At 46.9% G+C, this 26,625-nt stretch overlaps 1 long non-coding RNA gene across 6 annotated transcripts; it reads left to right on the top strand.

Annotated features, from left to right (window-relative positions):
- The first annotated feature begins 9,711 nt into the window (after positions 1-9,711).
- On the top strand, positions 9,712-24,846 carry LOC118249003 (uncharacterized). 6 transcript variants are annotated; one of them, XR_004778921.2, is made up of 7 exons: positions 9,712-9,784; positions 11,686-11,889; positions 14,502-14,618; positions 14,796-14,942; positions 15,496-15,581; positions 21,085-21,392; positions 24,170-24,358. It is a non-coding gene; the product is annotated as an uncharacterized LOC118249003 (long non-coding RNA). The 6 variants fall into 6 exon arrangements; XR_007708931.1 differs by lacking the exons at positions 14,502-14,618; positions 24,170-24,358 and adding an exon at positions 24,705-24,846; XR_004778918.2 differs by lacking the exon at positions 14,502-14,618.
- The last annotated feature ends 1,779 nt before the right edge of the window (positions 24,847-26,625 follow it).

The following is a 26,625-nucleotide window of genomic DNA, read 5'->3' on the forward strand; positions in this document are numbered from 1 at the left end:
AAAGAAAAGTTTAACAAAATAAATATTTCCAGACTGTTTAGCTGGAAATAAATGCTTGGAAAGCTGAAAATACAGCATCACTAGGGTATGCTGGATTGCTCTATCCAAGTTATTGTAAGTGTTGCATAGAGAACCGTAGATCCTGGACTGAGGAGTTTCCTCCTGCAGAGAAGCCTGGCCAGGCAGGGACCCCTGGCTGCTGCTGGCCCCAGGGACAGGGACACATCCTGCCTCTGGGGCTCATGTGGTGCTTTCCAGCTGTGCTCTGTTTGCCACTGCTCCAGCGCTGCCTTGCCTCGCCTCCCCTCCAGCAGCATGGCAGGGGATTTTATTTTATTCTTACATGCTGCAAAGACCTCCTGCAACTGAAATGAGAGGGAGGAAAGCAAAGACAAACTCACCTGCACTGTGTCTGCTTTGCAATGAGCGTATGAGCAGATGCTGAGCATCTCCTGGCCAAATCTGGATGGAGTTTTGCTGTGGCCTGAGTGTCCTAAAGCTTGGTACAGGGGACGCTGCAAGTGCTGCTGGGGCACTGGAAGTTCCCAGGCCAGGAGTGGTAGAGAAAAAAGAAAAATAAACCTATTAGTTCCAAAACATTTCTGAGTATGAACCACATGCGTGCCATATGTCATTGCACTGCACATGAGCGCACATTTGCGTAACCCATGTGCTTGAATTTAGCATCTCTGAGTGCTTGTGCACAGGGTGCGAGCATACAGGTGTCCTGTATGTGCATGTGTCAGGGCTGTACTGTTGTTTGGGGCTAGGGCTGTGTGCTATGGAAGCACAGGGTGCAAGCACATGGGTGTCTCTGGCTGCGGTGGGTAGGTGGGAATGTCTGATCTGCACGGCTGGGAGGAGGAAAAAGCATTTGCAGAGAGTTCTGGTAATTCCTCAGCTCAGCCTTCATTCTGGCTTCCATTCCAATTTTTGTTTGGAAGATTATTCTTTATAGCTTGAAAAGGAAGAGAGAAGATGCAGTAACTAACCCCCATATCCCTGCAGATCTTAAGCAGACAAAATGGTTGTCTTCTTCCAGCTTCCCTGTTCTTGAGTGGACATTGTTTTAAAGTGAGATTAAAAATTTGTGTAAGCGTTATCCTGACCTATCCTTGTTTTCTCTGGAGCTCAGCAAGCAACGATGCTAAATAAAGTCAATTTTGTAACTTCCAGGTGGCCAGGCATCTTCGCATCTTTTAAGCACAGGAACAGTTTTACGTGTATTTTGTAAAAATTGTCTTGCTGGGGGAAAGCAAGCTGCTGAACCGTGTTTTCAAGCCCCGATGGAAAGCATGCGTTGCTGTCTGAAGCTAGCTAATAAGATGATGAAAGGTAAAGGTTCTGAATTCAATTCAAAGTGTCGATACGTAACTTCGTAACAAATGAAACATTTTTCAATTACTGGTAATATGAAACGAAATAGTGGGAAATAGAAATGGCAATCTTTTTAGGTAACCTGGAGGCCATTTCCAAGAGGCACTGTGCATTAACAAAGCAGTGAAAATTTTTACATCACTATTTTCCCCTGTGCCCGTAATAGCATAAAATAAAAAGATTTTAGATAAGATTTCATTCAGTGAATCAATTGCAAAACCACACAGAGCCTTAGTGGGCATTCAGTCCTCAATCTAATGGAAATTTTTACGAGGATGTCAATGCTAAGTTGATTCCTATAGCGGAAAGCACATACAAAGGATCCAATTACAGCTGGAAACCTTTTGCTTTCTAAGAGACGTTATTAACCCCTAAAGCACTGAATATGCAAAGGGTTAGCGAAAAGTTTGCTGATGAACTGGAAGATGGTTTATATTTCATTGTTTCCCCCCACCCCCGTCAGCTCATTTTTCCTCTTCTGTGAATAGAAACTAATACTCTGCACTTGTGGTAATTAACAGTCATGCTGGAGCATGCAGTGAATGTAGGGGATCCTAGAAGGAAGTCACAAGTCCTATGAACTGTGGAGGAAGTGCCTACCGAACAGGTTTTGATCTTAAAAAGGTATCATGACATGAAAATGGTCAGTGAAGAATAAAGTCCATGTTGAATCTTCTTCGAGGGAGTCCTCGATGTCTGGGGAATGTTTAATGCAGAAATAGGACCAGAAGCAGCAAAACATCAGGAGGAGAGAGGAGGGTCAAAGCATTGCTCCTGAAACCCGTGCTGAAACAAAGCTGGGCTCCCTGAGGTCCAGGAGACAGTGTTGGTACCAGGGTGGGTGTTTCAGAGTGGTTCAGTGGCAGTGTAATTGTAACCCCCAGTCACGGTTCTCCCCTCCTTCGTGTCTGAGCAGCAGCAGGCTTTAAAGCAACGCGCTTGGAGCCTGGATGTGCAGGCTTGAAGTTCTCCTGTTACAGGCCCATAGGCAGCTTTTCCTAATTTATATTAAAATGCTCATTGTTTCATTGACAGTGCAGAAGCACTTTGCATGCTGAAGTCTCAAACATGTGGCTCCTGCTCTGAGTGACAAGCAAAGCTCAGGAGCTGCTCTCCAGTGAGGAGCTCGCAAGTGAGAAGACTCCAAGATGTGTATCCCGGGACTGTGAGCACCATGCACATAGATATGAGCCCCGTCCCTACATGTGTATCTTACCCAGAAATGAAGAAGGGAAAAGGCATGGCTGGTTATATGAGCAAACTCAGTTCTATTCCCACTTGCGGTCAGGTCTAACATAATTTCGCAGCAGTAACTACTGGTTCATGGCAGAGAAAGAGCCCGTGGCAGAAGTGTTTATGAACAGATCTCCTAACTGAGATCCCGGAGATGGAAGTCCAGCCACAAGTTTCAGATCTGGATACAGATTTCAAATGCCCCAAAGTTTCAGAGGTGTGGGAACCAGGCTTTTGTTCTGGGCACATAAGAACCTGGTAAGTAGCCCATCAAGGTGAGTGTTCAGCACTCCTGGCAGCAACTATTTGCTGCTTCTCAGAGCCTGCAGGTGCCAAATGAGAACTGCATGCCCTGGGCAGCCTGGCTGGGCTGTAGAGGGAGCTTCCCCCGGAAGGGATAAGAAAAGGGCCCGAGCCAGGGTGCTGGGCGAGCCCTAGTGCATGAGGGGCTTCTTGCTGCTCTTTTGAAATGAGGGGCAAGAAGAATATAGGGTCGAAGTTCTTATCTGCGCTGAATTTGTTTGTGTTAAAGTTGTGGACACTTGAGACATGGGAATGTCAAAAATGCCTTGTGCAAGCCAAACTTTCTCACTTATCCCCTGCATGTTTTGAAAGACTTTTATCTCTGTCCCCCCAGTCCAGCCTTGGTCTCAGATGATGGGTAGCGCAATTGGTTGCTCTTTATTCTTACAGGGTGATCTCTGTAGATAACTTCTTGGGCTGAGGGAGTCCTCTATTTTTTCCTCAGAGACAGGGATTCTCTAAGGACAGGTGCTTTATGCCTTTCTCATGCTGTAGCAGGAGAGAAAAGGAAAGGGGCCACTGGGAGGGAGCACATTGCTCAGACCCAAGTTGCAGCAGGCTGTGGGGTGCTGGCAACCACCACTGCTTCTTCCCGGAAGGAAAATGGCCCAGTCCCCCACTGCTGAGCTGTGACTTCCTAAGACAAGAGACACCCCAAGAGTTCTGTATGAACAACACGTTTGCCTAAAAATAGGACTGGCCAAAATGCAGCTTTAGGGCTGGCTTTGTCTCATCACTCATGGTGCTGGAGAGGAGGGGAGGTTGGTGGGGGAGCTGTTTTGCTTCTACGGGGGCTTGCTGATATCTTATTTCCCATCCCTGCATTTCTTTGCTTTGTCTGAGTCATGCATTTTGTGTCTGCTTATGCTCATGTGATTGAAATGTAAGACAATCTTCAGTGTAGCACGTATCTACGAACCTCATTTTTCTGTCCAAAAGGACTTGCTGAGGTTTTATGTCAAGCTGCTCCATCCAGCTTAATTTGGGCCAATTTATATGGCCAGACGTTGCTGTTTTAAGCTTAAATAGCTTAAACAGTGCTGTCTCTACTTGGGTGTACCAGCAGCATCAAAGTCTCTGTCAACACTCAATAAATAAGATAGCACACAAGCTGTAACTTTTAATGATATATAATGCCAGGGTCCTGTGATACCCTTTTTTGGGGGGAGTGATGAAGCAAATTGCCATTGTATACAGGGAGCGAAGATTCTGCAACCAAGAGCAGCTATATTTAGAAGGCAGCCAACTGCAGCAGGCGATGGGGAGTGCTGAGGTGGCTGTAACCGATACCCCAAAATGGAGGTCAGTAATTTGACCTTTCTGCTTGGCAGCCAAGCAGCTGAGCCTTGTTGTTGTCTTTTTAGACTAATTACAAGAGCAGAAGAGCTGAAGACTGTTTAAAATGCTCTAATCAAATTGCTATAAATTACTTTAAACAACAACAACAAAAAATGTATTTACAACAAATTTGGTAAGTTTCTCATGTGCTAGACAGACTTCAGTGTTTCTGTGTAAGGGCCATGCATGGCTGTTAGTTTCTCTATGAAACAAAAATAAGCAAAAACATTAAGAAAACTTTATTACGGGGAAAATACTGAAAATAGAGATTTCTGAGCAAATATTTTCTTTCAGATATTCTTTGAATGTTCTTAGCAACACCATGAAACAATCTACTTTAATCAAAATGTGTTTTATGAAGTCAAACTACTTTAATTTCTCTGCCTAGTTGTAGATTGAGAGATTGGACATGTTTGTTTGAATTGGAGTTTTTCAAGCTAAACATCAAAAGTCATTCTGGTAATAATAGTAATTAATAAGAAAACATCTGACATGGCCCAGCCCCCAGATTTCTCTAAGTGATTGGAAGAGTCCTCGGGATCACAACAGACATAAAAAGTAGTAAGCTGTCCCTAGGAAGCCTCCTGCTGAGGATGGTCTGCAGCTGCACAGCCCCAGGACTACCCGAGCTGCAGTTTGTGGCAGCAGAGCCAAAAAGGGGCAGCAGCTGCCCTATGCTTGTGCCCAGCACACCCCACTCAGCACCGAGGTGGCCTGGGTGTTCATTCAATGTGTTTGCAAGGGATGCTTGCAAGGATGTGTCTAATGCTGTTTTGCTTTTGTATGCAACTGGGTGACTCTGTGGTTGGGGTTTTCATCACTTATTTCAATAGTATTCTAGACCTGAGTTTGGGAACAAGGGGTCTTCATATCTTGCTGTTCCGTCCTGCACCATCTCCAGCCTTTACCATGATTCAGGTGCATGGACGTATTAGAGAAACCACTGCTTAGCCAAACAGTAAAAACGGAGGGTGACAGGTGTGCCAGGAGCACGTGTGAGGTTTCAGAAGAAATATCTGCCCTGCTTCCAGCACGTGTAGTACATTGACTTTTTGCGCACACACCATTACTGGATTTTTTTTATTGGCCCTGTCTGTCCTGTGCTTTGAATGAACCTTGCCTTTGATTTTGTGCAGTGCTTCTCATGCTGCAGCTTCCCTGTCATTAATTGCCTCGTTCATGAGCCCTCCATGAGTGTCACTTTCTTGAGCTGCCAAGGTACGTAGGATATAACGCATCTAGCTTGTTTTCTTTTCCTACCCTCCAGGCCCTGAGCCAAAGAAATGCCTTCACTTCATCACCTGCAGCTCTCCCTCCTAATATCTCTCACTTTAAATTAAATCTCACATTTTATTTCTCAGGCATGGCAGGAATTTTACAGCACTAGCACTTTAGAGAGATGGCTTTGACATTGCTCGGCAAGGACTTGTCCCTCCAGATGTCAGTGGTCTCTTCGATTTCTTTCTGCTGCATGTGCATAGGTGGAAAAACTGATTCCCTACAGGCTTTACAGGGACAAATATCGGGCTAGAGGAAAATATTTAGTAACAGCTGAACTGGCAAGCCTAACTGGTGTCCAGGTCCAGGGCTGAGAAGAGCTATGTTTTTGCTATACAATTCCAGCACAATTTGACAAACACTATTTAAAGAACTGCATTAAAAGGGTGAAGCTTGGCCTATTTGCTCAGGGCCAGGAAGTTGCAATAGGGCAATTGAGCAAAGCTCACAAGGACTCACGTCTCCTGCTAGACCCAGGTTATGTAGAGGTGGTACCAGACCTACACAGAGACCAGAATTGAGACATCCCACAGCTTGTCGATAATTAATGCAATCAAAGAGAGAACCCCATCAGCAGTGTGCTCAGAGCCAGCACGTTCTGGTGATGGTGGCTTTGGTGGTGGAGCTCCAGCTGCACAGCATGGAGTGGCTGCTAAGGGGACGTCTGCTGTGGTAGCAGGGACCATGCCCTACATCAACCTCAGGGCACTTTTCTCTGATTCCAGGGCTGCTGTGGTGCCATAGTTCAGCATTTCTCTCATGTGTGCACTCTGAAATTTTATTTTCCTCCTTGATTGTCCAGGCAAAGGGCTTGCAGTGATCTGGAGAGCGTACTACTGGTGGCTGTGCTCTGTTAGGTTTTTACTGTGGAGATCCAGGACTGGGCTAGATTGAACGTCGGTTTGGAAAGTTTTTCTGTACCACGCTGGGCAGATATATGTTTGGATTCTCTTCTTGTTTATGTATTTTTCTTGGCCCCTACAACTGCGTCTGCATTGTGATTAAAAAGTATTTAATTAACATACAAAAATAAAATTAAAAAGTGTAGTAGTTATTGTAAAAATAAAACTGTACCAAACCACTCAGGCAAACAGCACCCTGGGGAGTTGGTGAGCTTGGAAAAGCTGGAAAAATACGACTACAACTGTAACAACTTCTCCTGAGAGGGGTACAACAGGCTAGAAAAATATAACCCACCATCTACTGCAGCCAGCAACCACCCTGAGGGCATGGAGGCAAGGAAAATGAAATGCACACCCAGTGCTACAGCACGAGAAGTGCCTTTCCCCATACTTGCCTCCAAGACTGGGAGCACAACCAGCAGCAGAGCCAGCCTGGGGCTGCAGCACTGGGGGGATCTGGCCTTTCTGCTCTGGAGAGCTGGGGGGTTAAGGCTGCTGGAGAGCCAGCTGCCTGTTGTGTCCCTGGTTCCAGGGCTTGACATTGGCCTTTTTTCTTGGTTACTCGTCTGTTCAGATGTGGTGTAGCCTGCCCCTGTGCTGTGGAGCAAGGGGCACTGCTGCGGTGTCATAACCAGGTCCCCTGTGAGCAGCAGAAATGTAGCTGTTCCTGCACTAAGCATAGCTGTTCCCACACTAAACAGAGCTGTTCTCGAGTCTGCCAGCAAGTCCTGGTCCGCAGGAAGCAGCGACAGTGCTATCAAGATGTACAGCACCATGGGAGGCAGCTGAGCAGCTGTGGTGCTAGACCAACACTGGGGACGGGGCAGGACCTCATCCATGTGTCCAAGGGCACTGTGGGAGCCCAGGACCAGGGCTCCAAAGGCCATAGCTCCGGCACACCAGTAGCTCTTCCCTCACAGTGTTCTCTTTTTTTTTTTTTTTTTCCCAGCTTGATTTCCAAATAGTAAAAGTTCTTATTTTTCTGTCCTGGCAGTAGGTGGGATTAAAATGCTTGAGCGGAGTTAGTGAGCAAATATGAGAAACAGAGCAGGGCTTAGAGCAGGACCCCCAGGTCAGGGAGATGGGCTTTGCAATTAGTCTTGCATGCTGTGAGGCCAGGGCTCGTCATTATCTCTCAAAGACCCCGGTCTTATCCTGAGCCCTTTGAAAGCGCTTTCCCTCCTAGGCCTCCCTGTCCTGGACGTTTCCGCTGGCCGAAGGCTCCCGGTTGTCCTGGGGGCAGCAGCGATACTGGGCACGGCACCTCCCCAGCTTTGGGAGTGCAATGAGCTGCTCAAGGGCAGCTGGGGGTCTGAGCATGGGTCAGGGACCACTTGTGTGGGCAGAGCAAGCTTCAAAGCACTCTCCTCTGCCCAGAAGTGCTTCTCTTATATGATTTCTGCCTCTTTGTGTTGCCTTCGGTCTCACTAACGCACCGATGCATCTTTCTGAACTGAGCGGTTTAAACCTCTCTAAGTCCTGAATGCATAAACTCTTCTAAATTGCTATAGTCACATTTTTACTCCCCTTAAAAAGCAAGTGTAAATTCCTCATGGCCAGCCACTTTTTATGGATCCCTTCAGTGTTTTTCTGAGTTGCAAGGTCCTTGGGCCTCTGCCATGAATATCAGGTTTGCAGCAACTGAATTATTTTCTTGATTGAAGATAGTAAAGGGTTTACAGGCTTTTTTTTTTTTTTTCATAGAATTCTCTCTTGGTTGCAGTTGTCCTGAGCTCTGTTGTATTTCACAGAAAATGAGATGGGAGTTCATGCCAAAGCTAAACGTTCATTTCAAAACCACAGTAGAATTGTGAAATGACATAAATTAGGCTTTATTTTTCTGCTAGTAGCTCTGGTAGCAGAGACCTTATTTTCCGCACCTGGGAATAAACCTTAACATTGAAAACACCTCTCCTTCTTCCAGGAGAATTAAAATTAATGCGTCTTTTCTCTACAAAAAGGGACATCACCTGTCCGTGCCCATTCCTCTCCTTCCACCGTATGCGCCAGAAGTTGTATTGCACGTGCTTTCCCCAAAATCTTTGGGCAGAATTGTGCCATTAGTTTATTTTACAGACTTGTGCAGGCTGGGATGGCATTAGTGAAAGACTCAAGGAGGCATTTGCATGATGGCTGAGTACAGAACAAGTTAGGATGGGCAAGCTCTGGGCTCTTGACCAAACTAAATATCAGTTGTTTGTCGTGACAAAAGCTCTTGGTGGTTAATGTTGTCCCTGCCAGTATTTATCCCTGCAGCCTCGGACTCCTCCTGGTGCTGTTCCAGACTGGAAGCTGGTGCACCAGATGCTGGGAAGCTCATGTGGAAGTAGCCAAAGCCCTGTTATCCCTCGGGGCTTCCCCCTTGACGTTGTTCCCGTGGGTACTGAGCTGGTTTTGGGAAGCTCTGGAAAAGCATCCTTCAGACAGAGCTGCATCCCCTCCAGACAGGTGTTAAATTTGGCCTTCCTACTGCACACTACTAGAAAGCAGAGATTTATGAGCCAACTCGGTGATATATGGCATTTGGTTCTGGCCCTGATGGCTTGCAAGATCTTGGACCTTAGGTAGTTTCTGATCCCTTGGCTGAGCGATGCTGTGCTGGCGTGGCTCCAGGCTAGAATTTAGCAAGTCCTGCAGCTCAGGCCAGTAAAACTTTGTAACTACTGTCAAATGTGATCTTCCTTTGCTCCTTACCCTCGAGTTGCCTCCATTTATTTTCCTGTCACTGAAATCCCTCATTACTCCTGATTCAAGCTGTTCACAAACCTTGCTGAATTTCTGCAGCCATTTTTTTTCTTCAGGCTGAAACTTTGGTCTGGCCTTATAATTACAGTATTATTAATGTATTTTTATCATTGTTAATTATTTTTACATGCTGAAATTGATTCAATATGCCTGGAGCTGCCATGCTAGAACATGTCTTGATTCTCTTCCAAGCTGGAGCCCTCGCGCACCAAACGTGGAGAGTTCCAATGCCTTTAAATCACTCTAAACCTCACCAAGTGATTTAAGTTATTGGAGCACGTTCAAGTTTTTATAAGCCCTTGAATGTGAACCCTGCTTGGAGTCTGGGTATGTACGATGCAGCAGGATCTAAAATGATTTGAGTGCTTGACATATTTTCTAAGCCCCCATATGGCTGGGGAATAATCAGGCTTGTCGGGCAGTGCGCTGTGCAGGGACTTCACGTGATGGGAACCATCACATTTTAAAGATGCTTCCAATTCCTTTAAATTGAATCATTCCTGCTTCATTTAAGGGACTATGGGTAGAGCTCTCTGTGCGGCTCAGAGGATCAGCAGTGTGATGAAGTGCGTTTAATCCCCAGGCTGATGGATCGACTCCTACACAAGGTCGGTCTCATGGCAAGCCATCACTGCCTGGTCTCTGGTCACAGCCCAGCAGCATTGCCACATGTGCCAGGAGCCAGGGGGCAGAGGGCTGAGCCTTCCTCTGATCTCCAGACCAGGTCCTAAGTCTGAGTCAGGCGGTGCCCATCATGTCTGTACACCAGAGCCAGCAGCCCAGGGCGTGTTGTCTGCTTGCGAGAACTGCAGGGACATCAGAGGCCAATGGCTGGATATGCTGAAACGTCTCAGCTCAGACTTATTTTAAAATCTCCTGGGTCAGGAAGAAGCTATAAGAATGCAGGTTGGAGGATGGCTGTGCGGTGGAGGGAGGAGACCAACGTGGGTGTGAGTGGGAGCATGGCCAGAGAGCTGCCTCTCATCGGAATTGCTCAGCAGTACTGACCATGTTAAGCTTTATTGCTACCCCATTGTCTTGGCCATGAAATTCAGAGTCCTGAAATATGTGATGGACCTTGAATACCTACCCAAACTCTTTACGTGGAAGCTGCTGTGTCCAGCATGGTTTGTAAAGCTCCCATCCTCTGCAGGAGCATGCAGAGATCCAGGTTCAGGGACACTGGGCTGCAGTTCCAGCAGGCACAAAAGCAAGGGAAAATGCAAAACCTCCCAGAGCCTTCTGAAAGTTCAAAAAATAAAATAAATGCTCTTGGAATAGAGGTATCACTGCAGAGCAGTACAAGTCACAGCTCTGAGACATTGATTGCTGGGTGGACTGGAGACAGCAGAGAACCCGGAGTCCTCCAAAATATTCCCTTGGTTCAGATTTCAGTTTTTATGGACAACTGCAAAGCATCTCCACTATAATTCCTTGACCTTGCAATCAAATAGCATGCTCTTTTTATACTCACAAGGGCAGCTGCTGAACACATTGCTGTAGTTTGGATTTTTGCCTTTGTGAATTGTTTCATTTAGTTTGATATCATTAGGTATGTAGCATGTATATATGAACCTGTGCAGTAAAACATCTAAGGTTTGTACCCATAAGACTAATTCCTGCTGCTCCTACTCAGTAAATAATGACAGCCTTGAGACCCATGAGCGCTGAGGACCTTAGAAAATTCAGATGCTTTCAGTTATGTGCCTATATATGGTTTTAATAGCCTCAGTTTATTAAAAAGGTAGGTTTTTAATTCTAATGAACTAAACTCTGCCCTGAATTACTAAAATGTAAATCCAAAGTAACTTTGACTAAACCAGAAAACCTGAGTTTACCCATCCATCAAAGAGGGCAGAATTTGGTTCGTTATCCTGCCCAAGTCCCATTTTAATGGCAAGAGATAGTATTATCAGTCATCTCAGTAGTGACAGTGCAAAACCCAAACTACTGTACATTCTAGGAACAGGTTCTTAAATCTTAAACACATAATTCTCCTTAAAACCTTCTTTTATTAAAAAGTTTAAAAAATGATATTAAATACAGAAACTGCCATGTTAATTAGATTATATAGTTAATGTACATTGGAACTATGACTTATTGCAGAGTTACTGACCATGAAAGCACATTTTGATCATTCCAGACTGTAATCCCCACTTAATCCATCCCCAGTCTGTCAATCAGTGGAATACAATCAGGATATTTATGATCACATCAGACCAGAGATCTGGAAGAATTTAGCAACTTTGCAGAGCTGAATCCAGAAAAGAAGGGGGAAAAATGTTTCCACTGGCAAAATGAACCGTTGCCAGGAAAAACATTATTGTTGACTTGGCCCATGTAATTGAATTTTCTACTCAGAAGTAACTTACAAACCAGCAACTAGGAGAAATTATCAATACTGGGAACTCTCATAATAACAAAGCAGAGGAGTTTTACCTGGCACAGTACTTCTTAAAATCGTGTTTTTCTTTTTTTAACACAGCGCTGTGGTTTTTTCCTCTCCTAGTTTTTTGCCATCATGAAATAATTCAAATCACTGGAGCAGCAGGAAAAAACATCCCTTTCTCAGGCCCCCAGCCTCCTGACATCCACCGCAGGCCCCGTTTCAGTGACTGTGAGCACCTCCCAGCAAGAGCAGTGACCTGGGGGCAGGAGAGTCCTGGACGTCCATGGGCATCCAATGCCCAGCCCAGGCCTTGGAAACCTTCAGGTCTGTTTTACTTTTAAATATTTGATTTACATCTCAGTATTTTTGTAAGGGATGGTAAATACAATAGCGAAGACGCGTGGCAGTAGGGATAGGGTTGTATAGGTATGTGATGGAGGTATGAGGATGGGCTCTTTTTTGGGACTGGAATGGCTGTCTTGTGGGTTATTTCAAAACCTTCTAGCTTTGGAATTTGTTTCCATTTTTGGAAGAAATTGAGGAAGCAGAAATCTTTAGGAAGAAAGATGTAACAAAGAAGTGGGGGAGCCTGGACAACCAGATGCCCAGGAACCAGCACTCTTCAGCTGGGGTGCAGGAAGTTCAAAGGAGCTTTAGAAACAGGGTCTAGAGATGCACTTTGCATCAAGCCCAGAATAATTCTCTCAAATCTACCTATGATCCTCCTTCTCACTGACAGGGTGTAATAAATAACCTTGATTATGGACGTGTTATTCTATCACATTCAAGCAGTGAGAGAAACTGAGGCCGGAAGCAGAGCTATCATTCTCCTTGTAGCTGTTCATAGCTGTACAGGGACATGATTTTCAAACTGATTTCCTCCATTTAGACATCCAAATTTGATATTTAGTTGCTCAGAATAGCATACCAGAATCTGGCCATTTCTGCACTAAGCTATGTGCAGTGGCAAGGTTATAAAGGCTTTTCTCAGCTAGCTGGTGAGCAGATGCTGTGATCAAGCTCAGTCAGTAAGTGTCTTTTTCCTCCAAGGCTGAGTGAATGTAAGCACGTTTCACACTTTGTCATTTGGTTGTGATTTGGTCTTTTGCCTGGATGGCAAACGGCTGGATTCCAAAAAATGTTTCTTCCGTGAGCTTCGGTGATTGGAGCTGTGCTGAGCTTGGAGAGGCAATCCTCTGATGAACTTTCCAAGTTCCAGTTGGCTTTTTAACAAAGTCCTTGTCTTAAGCTCAGGGCCATTGGAGGCTGTGCTCAAAGAATGAGCTTGCTGGGCTCTTGATGTTGACTCCTCCAAGGCATGTTTTTCTCAGTTGCTACTTTATCGCCCCTGACTTGGAACAATCTCAGTAACATTCTCAGTATGAGAAGTGGACAAATATTTCTTATTTTTTTTAATTATTAAAGAGAAACACAAAACAGAAAACAGCAGGATAATCAGTGGTCGCTTCAGCTCATCAGCAGTCATCTGATAAAGAGGTTCAGTCAACACCCTTTGCCTGCTCTGATAGCAATAAAGTCCTTGGACTGAAGCTGTTGTGGGATTAGTCTTCTGCTTGTAAAAGAAATGCCTTAGCAGCTATCAGCGTGATGCCATTATCCTGTTGACAGTGCTCTGTGTCATTGATACTGGCTCTGATGCAGCTTCTGTTCAGCCATCCTTTGCTTTCATTAAGCTGTTCTCCAAGCTGCCCCTTTTATAAGACATTTTCCTCTGTTTCATTACAGGTGCTAAGGTATCTCTTGATAACTGTATAAACTAAAACTGTGCCAAGGGTGTTCAATTTTAATTGGACATTAAAAAGAAAGCTTTTCACCAAGTAACCACCAGCTCTGGACCCTTTGCCTGCAGTGCAACATGGCTGCTTTCTTGAGAACTTGAAATATGTCAGTTGGAGTTTGTTTCTATCAGAGTAACGTGGTAGTTGTATATATGCCACTTTCCCAGGAATGTAAATGCTTCGTTAGTTCTGTCCCTGTCCTGAAAAATCTAATATGGCACAAATAAAGTGCGGTAAATGGCTTCATGGAAAGCAGATGTGAGTGGAAGCCTAGACTCCTACCAAGACTTTAGGGGACTTCAAAGCCTGAAAGAAAGAACTGAACAAAATATTCAACTGTGCCAAATTTTCACTGTTCTTGATGAAAGAGCAAAAGTGAGGAGAAAAAAAAAAAAAAGAAAATCTGGCTCCTTGTTTTAATTTTCTGCTAGCCTAAGGCAAGACTTTTAGAAGGAATAAATTACAAGCAAGCAGGGAGAGAGACTGAATGGAGCAACTGACTGCTAGCGCTGAACAAAGGGCATTCTTGGAAGGGTCTGGTTTTACAGAACCTAGAAGTTGTCAGCTCAGTTATCAGGAAGCCGCCTCCCTCCCCGCTTGTGAGCGTGCTGCTTTTGAGTAATGCCCCAGCTCCGCATGAGCCGGCTGCGTGCAAATCCTGTCACTGCACGGCGGTTGTGAGTGCTTGGAAAGTGTCCTCTGCTGAAGTGTTTTGTAGGACAGCCAAGTGGAGAATGCTTTGAGAATTGTGCACCATAAGTGATAGCAACCTTTAAAGTCATATTCCAGAGCAAGTTGTTTGGGCTGGACTCGGAAATTAAGTTAGAATATAGATGATGGTATTCAAGAGGCTAAAACATGCACCTCAAAAAAAAATAAAAATAATCCTGTTTTGGGTATCATGGACTATGTAAGGATAAAGAAAAACACAGAAAACCAGCAGATTTTTTTCTTCCTCATATATTGTGTGGGAGTCATGGCTGTGGCTTAAAAAAAGCTGGTCAGAAAATGGAGGAGAAATGTAAGAAACTGAGCTGCATTACTTGTGGCAGTTCTTTTGTGTTGCAGTCTTACAAAATGATGCTTCATGTGTTTAAGATCTCTTCCATCTCTAATCCCTTCCAAACTGCCCTGCAGGCTCCATCTGAAATTGAGATTTGGCTGGCACAGCCTCGCTGGTGGGAGCTACCTAAGGAGTGGCCCTATTACAGTGGTTTCTCTGGTGCTCAGTGCCCAGCCTCTGGAGGAACCCAGGTGCGTGCTGGCGGCCTCCTTGCTCCTGTGCGTGAGGCCAGAGCTTGGTCTTCAATGCCAGGTTGTCCTTGCCCAGCCTGGTTCAGGCACAGAGGTTCAGAGGTCCCCCATGTTGGGAAAGCTGCCCCTGTTACTGCGCCTGCTCCTTATGTCTTGTGTTGCCTTTTTGCCTTCCAGAGCAAGCATCCCACCTGGGAGGCTTTGATAATTTCTTCTGTAGCTCCAAGCATAGTGAACCCCTCTCTGTGAAGGAAGAACTGTCAGGCATTCAAGGCAGAGCCGGCTGTGATGGCACAACATGACCCTCAGTCCACTGCAAGTCTGGTAAAAATCATGGCATTTCTATACTATTCGCAACAAATGCTGTTCTCCCCACTCGTCCTGCTTTCTCATTCTTCCTTTTCTGTGTCCTAAAAGGCAAATAATTTTTAAGTAATATTAACCCACTCTTGATTGCACAACTCAAAGCTTAATTCATATAGATGTTTATTGTGACTGAACATGACAATGAGCTAATGGCTTGCAGAAACCATTTTGTAGATGGACACACGGTTGTAAATTAGCTGCGGGACCTCAAGGCAGATTTACCAAATACAATTGTGTTGCTGTGTCTGAAAATAATTACGTTTGCTTGAGTTAGGGCCAGGCTGCCTAAAGATTCTCTGCACTGTAATGAGCTGTTGGTGACTTGACCTGTGCTTTAGGTGTAATTTTGGAGGTTTTTAAATGTTGATGGCATTTTTCAGAGTGGTCTTGTAGCACAGGAGGGGAAAAAATAAATAAAAGGGGCAGCAGAAGTGCATGAGCAGTGATAAAGGAGAAGGAAAACCTGGCGCTTGCCAATTGCTTGGCTGATTTACCACTCATTTTTCTGCAGTGGCCTGAATACCAGGCTGTATTTGTTTGCCACTGCCTGCTGAAGCCTTCGACCTCAGCCTGCCCTTCTCTCCCCCAGCGCTGACAGTAAGTGAAGAAATGCTAAATTCATTCATCTGCCCGAGATGTCTTTGAAGTCCACCACTAAAAGCTCTATTGTTTTATTAGCTGTTAATGCGGCACGGGGGAATTCTGCTGTGCGCGGCGGAGCTGGGGTGCGGGGGGAGCCCTTCCTGGTAATTTGTCACTCCTCAGAAGTCCGAGGAGCTCCGCTCTGCAAACATGCCGGGACGTTTGAGTGCTTGGGGCTGAACCTGGAGCTGCTCCACGCAGCTTCCACTGCAGCCAGTGGGAGCCCTGGGGGTGAGAGATCGGGCCAGATTGAGGTCGCACCTTGACAGCCTGGACGTTACCTTGGCCAAGGTCACTGCTAAATGAAAGACCACGGGCTGCTGCAAACAGACGGCCGTGCTGGCTCAGGTTGGATGCTGGTCGTGGAGAAGGTGCTTGTCAGAGCAGGGAAATGGGGGGCAGAGTCTCAGAGGGGAGAAGTGCCACCACTGCCCGCAGGCAGCCCTTTTATTTGCTTTTCTTTGCTTTGAGTACTTCTCACTGACTCAGCCTGATCAGTCTATCACCAGAGCCTTTCTTTCTGCATGCTCTTCCCAGTGCCTTCTGTGGCACTAAAACTAAGTCAATAGAAATGCAAAACTTCTGCCTTGTTACCACAGTCATCTAACAAATCCTGAGAACTTTGGCAGGCCAGCTCGGTGCTTTGCATGACTGCTTAACTACACTGCGAGATGTAGGTTTTGCCAAGAAGCGTACTCATTAGGTGGGCATTAATATAAGTTCTTCCTGTGATGTAAAGCTGCTGCTGTTTGCTCTCCAAAGCAGGGTGAAATGAGTCTCCCAGCATTTTCCCATGGCAGAAAGGTGAAGGGTCATGAGGAGCTTGTTCGCTAACATCCATAGCATGGGAGTGTGCAATCGATTTGATCTGCTGTGCCCTCACCTTTGGGCTCAGGCAGCTGCAGGCAGGGTGGCAGTGGAGCAGAAGGGGTCAGGAGCTTATCAATAGGGAGATCAGAATTCAGTTTTGGGAGGTCATTTAAAATTCAGTGCTTTATGGAAGTGCTTTATGGTAGAAAATAGCTGCTGTTTTAAGGTCCCGATCCAGCAATCACACAACACTTCTGTGTGTGCCCTGCACAAGACACATCCCTCGCTGAACTGAAGCCATTGGGTTTGAAATGGATATCTGCACGGAAGCATTTTAAGGTTTATTGTTACTGATCTCAGTCTTGCTGCGACGTAACCTTGCAAGGTGGGTATTACAGAACTAAACCCAATACATGGCACAGATTGAGCTGCTCTTAAATAGTTTAAAAACCAGCGGCCCTTGCACACTGTCTCCTAGCATTGAGAGTGGCTTTGGCGTTCTTATCAAGATTTCTGCAAACAATCTATTCCAATGTAACTATTTGTAAACAGCAAAAAAAATACAATAATGGCCTGATATTTAAAGGTGAATTAGGGGGGTCAACATGCTCCCACACTCCCCAGCTGCCCAACTGGGGAAGTTTCAGGATGCCTGCTTTCCCCTCTAAGGCAAAAAGCATCAGCCAGCTCTGGGAAGATGCTCCTCTTGGACAAATCCCTGCAGGCAGTGCATGTGTGCCTTTCAGGTGGCCACACTGTGCTGGGTTTCAGGGCTTTTATTGGGGCAAACATGGGTGTTCTGTTTCCCCATCAATGGGTGACTTGCTCTGTGGGTGCTGGTCCCTGGCAGCCCCAGCTCAGAGCCCTTGAGCTGTGAACTGGAGCCTCTCAGCAGCAGCACAATAGATTGCTTCCTCACCACTTGCTTTCCAGCAGTTTGGGAGAGATTTGAACCCTGTCCCAAATTTCTCTGCTATAATGCTTGGAAAATGCATTTAAAGGAGGCATTTAATCAAAAAGCTACTCTACAGAAATGGTTCTTTCATCATGTTCCCATTAACCTTAGAATGCTTTTAAGTACTTTCTCTTTCGTGGGAATGAAGCTGTGGAATATTTCCAGCTACTCCAAATTTTTTATTTCAACACGTGGGAATTGGTCAAGCCCAAGATACCAAATAGAATCCAAACCTGGCTGGCTTTTTGTCTTCTGCAAACGTCCTCAGCCCCATTGTTATGTCTCTGAACTCGCAGCCCTATTTCTGAGTATAAAGCAAGGATTTTGTGAAGCTCACCAGCACTTCTAGTGCCAGCATGGTGTATAGTGTCTTGCTGCTGCATTAGAAGGTTACATTTACAATTGCCACATTATTTCAAAATGTAAGAAAGATTTTTAGGAAGCAGTCTGGTGTGTCACTAGCACTGTTCACCCCACTGCAGGGCCCAGAGCAAGCTGTATCCCTGGTGTCAGCATGCTCAGACCTCACCTGCTCACATTAGTGCGATACCTGGGAGCCTGCTCCTGGGCAGCATTTGCATTGTGAACACTGCTGTGCCCTCTGCAGGATCAGGCCCTGAAGCAATGGAGGTGAGGAATGCAGGAGTTTGTGCTGGTTGTCAGTACCCAACAAAGATGCTGGGATGAAGGGTCCGCGCTGGCTCCCTGGTCACAGAGAGCTCCCAGCCCTGTACAGGATGGGCAGCAGCAACCAGCAAGCAGCCCCTCGCTGCCAAATCCCTGGCTGACAGCAGCACAGCCCTTCCCAGCTTCAGCTGGGGGTTTTACAAGTTGGAGCCAAGCAAAGACTTTTCCATCCCTAAGCACTCGCAAAAGCCCGAAGATGTCGCAGCCAGACATATTTCCAGATGGGTAAACTTCCAGGGGCTGATGATGGATTTGATGCATCCCTGATGATGACAGCGGAGGTGCTGACTCCCCTTTCAATTCCTTCCCCTAACAGACAAGGTCCCTGAACCTGACCCACTTCACCGACATGTGCAGAGCTTGTTTCTCTTCCGCAGCCTGTCTGGTTGGCTTTGCTTCCTCCCCCCGCTCGTAACTCCCAGCTTCTTTCCTGCGGGAAAGATTAGGAAGGATAGGAAGTCGTCTGTGCAAAAGGCATCCCCGGCCAAAGTAAATACAGGTCACAAGATTAGGCTTCATCAGAACTTTAAGCCTGGCCCAAGCTAAACAAATGAGCTGTCATGCTCTGGTAAAAGATCCAGTATGAGCAAACTGGCATGACTGCAAAAATGGTAAAGCAGCTAATAGGTTTTGCAATATAGAAGTTTTAAGTTTTGTTTTTAATGCTGCATTCCTGAAAGTCAAGACTCACACTGAACTTCAGATGCCATTAATTTTGTCTGCTGGCCCCGCTTGCCACTAAGCAAACACTTCCCAAAGCCCAGTGATAGAGCAGAGCCCCATGAGGTTGTTCTGCCCCAGAGACCCCTTCCAGCACAGAGGAACAAACGGGAAGGAAGGAACACCCTGTCTCAGCTTGAACCCTGGGTTTCTTGGCTGTTACGCTGAGACTAAATCTTTGAATGAATTACAGACTATTTTTTTGAGGAAAGAAAATCCTCCACCTATTCAAATATCCAACTCGTTGATGTCCAAATATCTGCATAGAATCCAGCAGTGGTGCGATGGCAATGGGCACCGCAGCACGCAGGAATTAGGCAGTTGTTCACAAAAAAAGGTTTATTGAAATGGTAAATGGTGCAGTCTCTCAGGTTTCCCTGTAAAAAGAAAGAGGGGTAACTTGCACTAATAGGAATATTTTCTCTCGCAATGAGCGGAGCCTGCAGACATAGGACTCGGGTGTCATCCTCTGGCACTGTCCCGTTGTGCAGCTGTGGGCACGTTAACTTCTCCCTGAGCGTTTTTGGTGCCTGCACAATGGGGTCAGCCGGGTGGGGAAAGGCACTGAAGCTGTTATCTGCCCTGAGCTACAGAAATCTGCAGCACGGCGACATGTTCAATATTTACTGGTCATAACAATTATAAGGAAAAAAGCAACAAGCATTAAAAGTCTTTATGGAACAAAAGGTAGGCTTTTAATATTGTTTTAATGTACTTGACAAAGCTTTAGTTTAGAGCCAAGCCAGTCTCCTGTAAGTGTGCAAGGGCTGAGACAATCTAAAAACCAAAATATTTATCCCAATAGAGACCTTGCAGCTTATCAGGTAACTGCAGGCTGCATTTAGGCCATTTTTAACTGGGCATTAAAAATATTTTTGACACATGCTTTATTCCCCTACAATAGACCCTAACAGCCCCTCTGAGGCTTTCCACAGCCTTATGTGCAAAAAGTAATGGGGATTGGTTTAAAGAGTGGAATTTGACCCGAGAGAGAAGTGAGTATTTGGGGACTACTTAGTCCTTGGTAGTACTTGGGGGCTCTTTAGTCTGTGGGGCACTTTATTACTCATTAGTGCTTGGGGACGCTGTGTTGTACTAGTTAGCATGCCGTATGGGCTGTCCAGTGGCTTTCTCCGTTTAAGCATCGCTGCATTGTGGCAGAGCTCGTAGACCTTCCTCCTCCTCATCAGGGAAGGGGCAGCTGGACCTGGGGCTGCTCAGAGCTACCAGGCATCCCCAGGGATGTTTGCCAGCAGAAAAGAATTGTGGAGTCCTGCTGGACACCAGTGTGACACCCACAGGTGTGGGGGAGCCTCAGGTGTTTGCACAACTAAATATACAGCCAAGAGTCCTAAGCATGCCTGCAGGGAAGCCGATCATGCTGGTGGGCTGCTTGCATAGCTACAGTTCAAAGCTACTCATCGATATAGGCAAGCCTTGCCCTTCTGCAGAGGGCAATGCCATGCTGCTGGCAGACAGTGCATTAGTTTCTGGTTTTATGAAACAAGCCTGGATGAAACTGCCAAAAATCTGGCCACTCTTGTGCCAGTTGCTGTAGAGCATCAGCCAGTAGTGGAGATGCTGTCAATCACCTTGCATGGCCATCATCATCTTCCCAGGCAATGCCACTTCTTCCCTTAAGGAGAGAAGAAGATGGGCTTGGGGTGGTGGTAGTCTTTTCTCACTTTTACTTTTCCCGTTAGCTTAAATTATTCCCAGAACTCAGCAAACAGGGATCAAGTTTTCTCCACCAGGCAAGGTTTACTCCAGGTCTGGAATAGTGCCTGAGCTTCCCAGTGGTCAGGAAAAAGCTTACAGGGAGCAGATGAGTGACTCCCTTTGTATTTTCCATCCATCAGGAAAAGCTGCATCTGAAAAAATAATAGCTGAACTGGAAAATAAAATTAGACAAGTCTGAACAAATATGGAAACCATCCCTGACCCGGTATTGGAAAGAGTCTCAAATACTAGAAAGGAGAGAAGCAGAGAGAGGGAATGGATGAGTTTTGCCTCTGTTGGGAATATGGAAGGAATTATTTCATTCTTTTTCCCCGTCTTTTTGTTCTCTATATGACACTCTGTGTGGTTAACCCTCCGTCTTTGTCATAAATATGTGGCAGAGACAAGTTTTTCAGAGGGTCCAACCAAACCATCTGTTTTGCATCTGTGGTTTTGCATATGTAAATATTATTATTAATAGTAGCAAAAGCAATCATAATGACAGCAGGAATAGGAACACTATTAATAGTAATAGCACTGACACTTGTATTTGTATTGCTGCTGGAGGTCACACTACGCAGAGGGACTCGGCTGTGAGTTTCAGCAAGAACAAAAGGATGTTGTTACCCCGAGGAACTGTCGGTGGGCACAGATGCAGCTGTGGTGTGATGCCAGGATTGCCATGAGGTGCCCGAGCATGCTGATTTCCTGCAGACCCATGCTGAGGACCTTCCAAGGGGGAAATAGCTCTTGGCAGCTGCCAGCCCTGTGCTGTTCCTGCTGTCACGACAAGGAGAAAATGCTTCACAGGACAATGAGCTCAGCTCAGCGGCACAGAAATACCTGGACACAACTGGAAAAGTTCCCTGGAAAAGGTAATTATGTGATTCCTGCTTATTCAGAGGCTGAATTTGTCCCAGTAGGGTCAAGGCATAGAGGTGGTTTCTGCACTGCCCAGTGCTGCATCCCAGTCCAGCTCCCAGCCCAAGGTACCTGGTGTCTCTGAGGACACCGGGCTTTTCTGGGCGGTGACCTCTCAGGGCAGCTCCTTCTGTACACCATCAGCATCCTGCCGTTTGAGGGAGACCTCGCTTTTCTGCCCCTCCTTTTGTCTTATGACCAAAGGTGACAGCAACTCTCTTTCTACTAACGAAATGAGCAGAGGGAGGACCTCAGGGCTGGGGGAGCTGAGGCCAGAGGCAGAAGCAGCAGCAAGGAGGCCAGAGAGAGGCAGGGAGAGTGAGGGCACAGGTCCCCAGCTTGGGGAGCCCGGAGGTGCTCGTACTGGAGGGAGCAGCAGAAGCGCTTCAGGGAGGGCAGGAGAGATGCAGGGAAAGGAGAAAGCCCCTGGCACACCCTAGGCTTGGGTCTGATCCCTGCAGTGCCTGGAGATGCACAAGCTAACAAAACACATCTCAGCACACCCTTCTCCTTCCAGGTTCTCCCTGGGTTGAGACGGTATCTTTGTTCTAATAGGAGGAATGTTTTTTAGCTCGGCTCTGGTTGTTTTGCTGGATCTGTACTGCATTAAACAGCCCATCTTCTGGTTTATATTTTTTCCAGTTATCATATTTCATGTATCCTGGCTCCTTTCATCCAGCCCTGTATCCCCCCAAGCAGAGACTAAGCAGGATCCAGTCCTTGAGCTCGCTGCTCTCACATGCACAGGAGTGATGATGAGCCCCCTGCCCCCCGTTTCCCTGCTGAGCTGTGGGAGCTTTAACGCCAGGGCATGCGATGCTTTCCCGTGTTCTCCGCTCAGTCTGTCACCCAGATCCTGCTGCCACGGCTGGGGGCTAGGGCTCGGTGGTGGTGTGTGCTGCCCCGCAGGCTTCACATGGCAAGCTGGCTTCTGAAGTCAGGCTGCACCAGTGACAGCAAGCCAGGGGTTGTGCTTATTTCTTGTATAACCTGGATTTTCACTGTGGGTGCATTATAGGAGTGCATCCAAGCATGGTGGTGGCCTGACATTACTTTTAGAAGTCCACTCTTTGGTAGAGCATTGTAACTTCTCTGAAACCTCCTGCAGGTCAGTGTTGTTGTGGTGGGAGTGCCTCTGATCCTGCCACTGCCAGTCCCATCCCTGTCTGTCTGCAGGCACCGGGACAAGTAAAGAGCTTCTCTGTCTTGGAAATCTTCACAGACAGACATCTGAAACACAAGAAAAATCATCTGCAAACTTGAGTTGTGCATTCCCCTACTTGCTCTATCTGTCTTCCCAGGGCACAAACACCTTGGGGAAATTCGGGCTTTGAGCCTCTGCAGGATTTGCTTCTGGTTGTGTCCCAGATGCCTTCAGCTCTGATAGCTGCTCAAATGTCATTCTCCTGCAGTTGGCAAGGCCTGGGAGCGGGCTTCCATGGGAGCAGGTCGATTTACATGGTCCACGGCCTTGAGCTCCCTTTCACAGTCTCAGGCAAGCCCCTGAAAGCATTGATCTTTGTCCATACAACTCTGGCTGTGTTTGCCTGAGGAGGGCCGTGCAGCCCAGAGGAGCTCCCAGAGCCCTGGGACACCCCACTTTCTGGTCTCCTTACCCCAACCCAAATCCTCCCAAGGACTCTCCCCTGAAATACTCTAGGAAATGCTCAGTTAATCTCTTCCCGCTCATTTAGAGGAGCAAGTGGTGTCTGTGGGTGGGCTGGGCTGGTGGAGCTCTCCCGCCCAGCAGCTATTATCCAGCAGCTCCTCGGGGGGGGGGCAGGAAAGCCACTACCTAATCCGTCCCTGGGCTGGATGGGTGCCTGGATCGGCTCGGTGTGCTCAGACAGCACACACGCTATACGCCCGCCTCATAGGAGAGCTCATGGCACAGGCATCTGTCACCGAAACCTGTCTGCATGAAAGGCTGTCTGCACAACTGGGGGGGGAAAGAAAGGCATGACAGCACAATTAGTGAGAGCAAATGAAAGGCTGTTTGAAGAGGAGGAGGGAGGAAAGGGGAGAGCTGCACAAATCCCTGGTGGGGTTTTGGGCTTGACATCAAAACCCCTTAACAGTGTATTACTTCAGCCCCCAATGTGGACAGATGTTGAGCTGTGGCTCAAAGGAAGTCAGAAATCTTTCCTTAGAAAAAAATTGGCTAGGAAACTAAAGAAAATATTGTGAAAGAAAAGGAAATAAAAGCCCACTAAAAAAGATTTATCACTGCCCCAAGCATTTCTGTATCCTCTAGTCTTATGAGGTCTCAGCCTCAGGGGAGAGAGCAAGAGAAACGGCCTGGTGCTGCACTAATGGGTCGCAAATTTAGAGCGGGGACACATTTGTCCAGTTTGGTGATGGAGGAAGCTCACCCGTCCCGAGGACTCCTCCAACCCACGCTAACCTCAGACAGCTCTCAGAGGCCGCAGTGGCCTCTGGCACCAGCCTGCAGCTTTCCATGGGACGTCCATCTCTGATGCCCCCATCCCTCTGACACTGCCCTACCTCTTGCTGCGTTGTGGGTGAGGCTGCACGTGGTGGTGATATCTCCAAGATCTCTTTCCCAAGCTGCAAGCACCCTTGCAAAGTCTGTACCAGGTATGAACAGTTTGCGGGCTGTGATATGTTAATGTTTACCTACACTTAAGCTCCTCACCTACCTTTTTGCCCGCTTAATTTTGCCAGGCTCTTTTGGAGCCATTTGTCATTGGCAAAACATTTTATTTCCCAGAAGAGCTTAGCATCATCCACCGACCTGGAGAGTTTGATGTCCATTCCCCTCCCAATGCTACAAATGAAGATGCTGAATAAAACCAGGCCCAGCAGAGATTCTTAGGAAACTCCATTGCTGAATGGAAAACTCTCATCTGTCCCCAAAAAGTGTCCATTAAACCCAGTACTTTGCTGCCTACAACATAGGAATAGCTTTTAAGTGGCTCTCAATCCATAAAGAAGCTTCGTTTCAACTCCGTGGCAATGTAAATTAAAAAATAATAATAATAATTTAATTTAATTTTTAACCTTTTTGAAAATACCTTTTCTGTCCATCGGGTTCTCCCTATCCACATGCTTACTGATGTTCCCCTAGCACCCCAGCACGTTGTCCAGGCAGGGGTTCCCTTGTCAGAGGCTCTTTGCCACCCCCCGTTTGGTGCAGACCCAAGCGCCCCAGCAGGGCTGGATGTGACCATCGCCAGGGCCCCTTCCAGAGATTGCTCTGTAGGTGGGAGCTGCGTTGGCAACCCACTGATCCTCTGGTTCAGCAGGCATGTGGAATGTCTCACTGATCTGATTCTTCTGACTGACAGACTACGGAGCATGACGTGGGTGCGAGGAGCTCCCACATATCTCCAGCCGTGAAGACCAACACAAAGAAGTGCCTGAACTACTCCGTCGTGCCCTGTCCTTCCCCATACACTACTTGCCCCTTGGTCATGAGCAATCAAATAGCTCCCTAGCTACCTTCTTGTTTTTGATGTATTTCTTCTTATTTTCTTTTTCTTTTTTTTTTTTTTTAAAGTCAGTTGGCAGGGAGATCTTTGTGCTCTTTTTTAGCTCTTTTAATTTTCTGTCTACACTTAACTCGCTGTGTTTTATGGTTTTTCCTGTTCTCCTCATGTGGGAAACCTTTCCACTTTTTAAACGCTGACCTTCTCCCTGTGAAACCTCCTTAACCTTCCCAGTGAGTCAGGCAGGGTGTTTTTTAGGACCTCTTAGTTCTCTTTGAGTTGTGGCACATGTTGTACTTGGGCTTTAATAGAGTATTTTTTAATCACCTCCAGACTGCTTGCAGGCTCCTTGCGTTCTGCCTGTTCCTTTTAGCTCTGTTGTTGTTATTGACCAATCACCTTATTTTTTCATAGCTCCCTTTCTTGAAATTGCATAGCCACGTGCTGGATTTATTTGGTGTGCTCTCTCCCACTACAGCAGTAAATTGGTTGTACTGTGGTCACTAGCAGAGAGCAGCTCTCCCACAAACACCTTGTGAAGCAGGTCCTGCTCCCGACTAAACCCAGAGCAGCAGCCCTCCTTGCCGCTTCCAGCACTGCTTGGTCACAGAGACTCATCACTGTATTCAAAAGTATTTTTTCTTCCTGATGGATCACTGAGACAATACATATGTAGATAGCTGAAATCTCCCACTATTACCACCTGACCTAAATTTCAGCTTCTTTAACCTCATGTTTTCAGATCATTATATTTATCCTTATCAGGGGTCAGCACAGTCCTTGCTCTACATTTTACCCTTTGGAATCTGGGATCTATCACCGTGAGAAACCTGCAGTGATGCTCTTTTTGCTGCTTTTTCTTTGTGCAGTCCTCCAAACACACAGATGCTTCTCACGTGCATCCTGCTCCAGCCTGCCCACGCAGCTGGTAGCCCAGCAGCATCCAGCCCAGCGATTATTCTCCTGCCAGCAGGTCACCAACAACCCCATTATACTGGGGTTCCTGTGGATATTCCTGTGTATATATTCCCGTGGGTCTGCAGTACTGCATGGGGTCAGTCATCTTTTTTTTTTTTTTTTTTTTTTAATTGCAGCTGCACCAGTTATTTCCCTGCTGGTCTTTCACTGTGCACTGGCCACATCCTCCTCCTGAAGTGTGCAAGTCTGAATTTCTGCACCCGCTGCCTTTCCTCCAGCTTCTCATTTAAACACCCCCCTGTGGCCTTCTCCTTTCTCAGTGCCACCAGCCCAGCTCCACTGCTGCTCCCCATGCCCAGCTGTGGGGTTTGGGTCTGTCTGCCCAGCACGAAGCCCTTCCTGGGTGTGTCCATCCCCACATCACTGGGGTGACAGGAGCAGGGGTGGGGACCCCCGAGCACCTGCTCAGCCCTCGCTTTGTATTCAGGTCCATGCAAGCCCCCTGGTGTCATGGGTGCTGTGCAAGGAGCCGGGCAGCCCCTGGCGTGTCCCACCTGCCTCATGGGCTGACCCCACAGATTCTGGGGACCCGTGTGCTGTTGATCCTAAAAAAACAGGGAAGAGCCCCCTCACCCTCTGCTAATGAAGCCCCCTCCCGCAAGCTAGCTGTCAGCCTACTCTCCTGCGTAACTTGGCCGTGCCAGTGTCCCAGCACCAGCCCCACAGCCGGTCACGAACACGCGTGTGCCCGTGATGGCTGAGGCGAGCCTGCACCGGCCTCGGCGCCTTCCGTGGGCTCGGGCTGGCCCCTGGCGGCCGC

The sequence above is a fragment of the Cygnus atratus genome, chromosome 16 (genome assembly GCF_013377495.2).
Source record: "Cygnus atratus isolate AKBS03 ecotype Queensland, Australia chromosome 16, CAtr_DNAZoo_HiC_assembly, whole genome shotgun sequence".
NCBI lineage: Eukaryota > Metazoa > Chordata > Aves > Anseriformes > Anatidae > Cygnus > Cygnus atratus.